The sequence below is a fragment of the Montipora foliosa genome, chromosome 2, assembly GCF_036669935.1.
Source record: "Montipora foliosa isolate CH-2021 chromosome 2, ASM3666993v2, whole genome shotgun sequence".
NCBI lineage: Eukaryota > Metazoa > Cnidaria > Anthozoa > Scleractinia > Acroporidae > Montipora > Montipora foliosa.
In genome coordinates, this window is record NC_090870.1 from 27655195 (window position 1) to 27660194 (window position 5000).

Below are 5000 nucleotides of genomic sequence, written 5' to 3' on the forward strand. Positions count from 1 at the left end.
AACACAAAATCCGGTACAGAGTCTGAGTGTCCAGAAGTGGTCAGTTTGAGAAAAGAGGTGTATGACGTTGCTAAAGGATTACCTCATATTAGCGAAACCATTCCAATCAAATGGTTAAAATTTGACAAGGCCCTAAGAGCATTAAAAGGAAAAGAAAAGCACGTTGTTTCTCTGGAAGTTGCAAAGGACGCTGCAGAATCTTGCGATATTGCCGGTGACGTAGGGTTTGAGACAGTGATGAACTATCTACATGACCTGCGAATTTTGATTCATTTTGATGACACCCCAGCTTTGAACGAATTGGTAGTATTAGATGTACAGTGGTTAATTGATGTATTTAAAATTGTTATAACTGTCAAGCCCTATGACAGGAAGGAAAAGAAATTTGTCGACCTCTGGTCCAAGCTTGAAAAGGAAGGAGTCTTGCATGAGGAACTGTTGAGTCATGTTTGGGGAACTTTAAGCGAAAAGGAAGGATTGTACGAGGGTCTTATTACAATCATGGAAAAATTCAGTTTGCTGTGCCCTTTGTCTTCGGAAAAGCCAAAGAGCTACTTGGTACCATCAATGTTGAAAACCCGTCCAACTAGTGACATCGTCAAGTTGGTTTCTTCAGCACAAATCCCGTCACTGTTTGTTAAATTTAAACCTGAGAAAGTCCCTGCAGGTTTATTTCATCGATTAGTCCTACAGTTCTTTCGGTGGGGCAAAGGAAATTTTTTAAGCGCAAATGTACCTGCGGAGACAAAATCTGTTCTGTGATCTTCGTATGCTACACGTCGACTGTTGAAGTTGCTATTTACTCAGAAGACCAGCAAAAGGCAACTGCATATACTTGTGCCAGCGTTGTTCGTCGGCAGCTAGGCTTGAAGTTAGAGAGCATGCGCAAAGAATTTTTCTGGCTAAGAAACATGCGGTATGAGATGGCAGTGCTGTGCCCAGTGTGCTGTCGAGGAGGGGCTCTTGAGGATTACTGTGATTCACATGATCTTGAAGGATGCAAAGAGGAGCACTGCCTTCATTTCTGGTTGCTATCTGAGTTGTGCAGTGCCAAGAAACCAATAGTTTGTAACACGCCTGGACTTAAAAAAGATGTTGTTGTTGACGTTGAGCAGTTTTCACCTTGGATTCCTTCCTTAGAACAACAGGTATTAAGGGCAAGAACGCTTTCAATTCTATAAGAAATTCTCGAAATTTGAAATGAGAAATCGAATGGAGCAAAGAAGAACTCTGGGAGTTTTAGACAAAGCCTCCGAGAGTGACGTAGGATTTGCACAACCGTCGGAAAATTTTGTTCCATTGGTTCATTCCTAATCTGGTCCAGTTTCTCCCTAATTATTATTGGTATTTTGGCAACAAACTTCGTTAACAGCTCGTCGTCGCGAAACGGAAAATAGCCATCCATCGGCCAAGTGACTTTTAGGTCCAAATTTTAAATGGATTCAATGGAAAAAGCTGTTATTTTATTTCACTGTTCCAAACTTATGTTTTGATAAAATGGTCATTGACATCATTCCATCCTTAGGTTTTGATTTTTTCCCGGCAAAGGTAATCATTCCAACTCCGTGCTTTGTCGAATTAAGGACGGTGCCTACTATTGTTATTGCGCATACGTTCTGCGCATCTCGAGATACTCGGATTTCCTATCGGTGATTCTTACTAATACAGGGATATTTTTGCGCGATTTAAAACTATCCGGAGAAAGTAGATCTTAGTAAGTACTCTTGGTATCCATAAAGAAAATTGGGGGTAACCATGCATTTTTGAGAGATCATTAAGCTTTAATTTGAGAAAGAACGCCATACATTGCTTTGTATTTTAAAGCTTTTTACAAATATTATTCATGAAGTATCTTTGAAAAATGCGTGGTTACGCCCAATTTTCTTTTCGGATTTCAATAACACTTGTTAAGATCTACATTTAATCACACACCGGGGTAAAAATATCTTTAATTAGTAGGCACCGTCCTTAAGAAAATAAAGTCGACCAAAATACATTGAAAGCATATCACAGCGTAATAATCTTTTGAAAGTTTCAGGTGCAAAAAGTGTAATTAACCATTGAATTTTCAACCTGGAAGATTGCCTTTTGATTGGCTTACTCAGTCTCGGTTATCAGCTCGGTCGTGTTGCAAAATTGAGACAGTTCTGAGTTGAATGAAGTGTGGCAAAACAATACCTCCATTTTTGTCTGATACGCAATACGCCTTTTCCCCTTCTTTAATCGGTATTGCCTGGCTGAAAGGGTACCTTTTATGTATTGTGTGTGTGCATCATCACTTTGTTAAAAATTAACAATTCTTTTACTAAAACAGAATGCCAATGGAGAACCGCCTGTAAGAAGTCTTTCAACCGGTGAAGGTGAGTGTTTATTCGTAAACCACTGCACGGTGTGTTTTTTAATAATGACTTGCATTGCTTTTTTCTAACCACTTTTTAGCAATTTCACTTTCACGAATTAAAAGTGATAGCTCAATGTGCACGTGCACCATAGATAACAAATAGGCACACAATTTGTGCATGTGTCGCGGCTGAACATGTTTTGGTCTTTATGTGCTATCATCATGGCTCAGTTGTTACAGAAATTAACCACAGCAGTGCTGGGGAATTCGTTATGACCCCAAAAAATGAGTTTTTGCCTAATAGCGTAACGCAATTTATTTTGCGACGTCAATCTACACTACCAATTTCCAAAGACAGAGATGACGCAGACTTTGCAACAATTTTACGTCTCAGTCAGTTTATCCCAATATCATTGAGGTAGTCAAAATTTCCTATGTATTTAGGACCCATTCGTTCAATTTTGTGTTCGTCGCGTTTGTCTTTTGCGAGGTTTTAGTTTCGTGTGTTCGCTATTTTGCTTTCATCCGGAAGATGTGTAGATTTTCAATTACAACCTCTACATTGATTGACAATTTACGTCACTGTGAAAATAGTCAAATCATAAAAAAAAAAAAAACCAAGCCGCGCACTGTCATGATTCCCACAAGCCGGCTAAGTTTCCAAAACTGAACATCGCTTCAATTCGAAATTCTGATTTCTTCTCTGTTTGCCCGATTTCTCATCGGTGTCCCGAGTACTGCCGAGACGAAAAAAAGGAGCAATCGATGACTAAGCAACGGAAAATGACGTCCAATCGAACACCCGATTGCTGCTAGCAAGACCAATCGGGATGGTCTTGTCTTGATAATAGTGTCATGACGAGCCCACAATGTGGAGGGTTCAATTATTGACAGAATTAATGCTAAATTTCAACGTTAAACTTTCAAATTCTTTAGAAAGCAGAGAAAGAGCTATTGTTCTACCCTGTAAGTTGGTGGAATCCCTTTCTTGCCAATCGAGCGATTGGAAACAGGTTCTGAGTCAATTACAGGAGAATCTTCCGTGCAGTGAAGCCTCACTGGACAACCCAGACGTTGTGACCAGGGAACTGATCCGTCGTTTTACTCGAGAAGCTAAATATCTTGGCAGACTTGACGTTGTCCGGCACTTGAGGGGAATTACACCAGCTGGAACAACAGGTGAGAAAATAGTGGGATAAATGTTTATGTTGTGTTTTAATTTTGTTTTTGGTTTGAATTTTGTTTAACCCTTTCACCGCCAAAATTGACAATTGACACCCAAGTATCCACGTATTTTGTTGGCTTTTGCGGTTACTGATCGTACGTGCGAGGTCCACTCGAGGTCAAAGGAAACAAGTACACCAAGATCTTTGTGAACATCAGTTTTCTTTACTTCTATATCATCCAGATGATACGAAGGACAATAGGGGTTACTGTTTCTAGCAAGGGAGAGGAGGCAACACTTACAATTGTTGAGATCCATGCGCCACATTTTGCACCAATCACAGACTTGTTTGAGATCCTGCTCAAGGCTTTCTCCATCTCCAGGGTTGTTGATAGTACGATAGAACTTTATGTCGTCAGCAAAAGCTGCTGATGCAGATGGATTGCTTTGTGGGTGTTTTGAATACTGACCTAAACCTCTTGGTGTTAGATTTAAGTAGAGTAGGGAGTGTTTGGAAAAACTCTCTGCCTTTGAAGGCAATAAGCGACTTTGCTTTCCTTCCACTGTCCTTCGCAGCGACCGAAAGTTGAATGAGGCAGGTTTATTTTTAGCTCTTCTCCTTGCGGTCTGTTTTGTCGCACTTTGTAATAATTGTCGCACTTTGTGATAAAACTGTCACACTTTGTAATAACTGTCGCACTTTGTAATAAGACTTGTTGCACTTTCTAACAAAATAGCTGTCGCACTTTGTAATAACAAGTTGTCGCACTTTGTAATAAACGAAGCTGTTACACTATGTAATAACAAGTTGTCGCACTTTGTAATAAGATTTCAAATTTCCTTTGAATAGGATGTTTGTTAGAAATTATAAGACTCCAATACTCCCCCAGGGCACAAATACTTTCTTCCTTGATATTTCGCTCTGCATACTAAACCGAGGGGAGGAAAACGCGTTCTCCTCCACGCTTCTCGCAATTGTTATTTTGGAGATCACAAAGCTAGTTTAGCAACGATGAAATGCAATAAGTGAACAGAGGGGAAATAACTCCTGGCCTGGTAAAAATAAAAAGATGCGCGAGTGAATTAAGTTCAAGGGTTAGTAAGGACATGAAGGCTCCAAGTGACTTGCCACCTTGAACACCATAACAAGACAAATACCAAAGTTCTTCGAAATATACACGCAACGCAGTGTAAATGGTCGATAGGCCTGCACAGGAGATGCACGTACGGTAACTTGTTAAGGCAATTGCGATCGCTGGTTATCTTTAATGCCTTCATTCCCTTAGTACCCTCCTGGTCTGGAATTAGGATTGAGCTCAAATGGTCTTCTGCTGACCTGTCCGAAACGTTAATGTTAAAAGGTGTATCTTGGTTTATATACACATATCATATTTCTTTTGCATATATATCTCATATTTCTTTTGCAAATCTTCGACAAGACGTCTGGATGATAAGCTGGAGTCTCCCACCGTTAATTTATTTTTTAGATTTAGC

The 5000-nt window shown here is 39.9% G+C and overlaps 1 pseudogene; it reads left to right on the top strand.

Annotated features, from left to right (window-relative positions):
* The window catches only part of LOC137992781 (uncharacterized), a 29309-nt pseudogene that overhangs the window by 14157 nt on the left and 10152 nt on the right, over positions 1 to 5000 (top strand).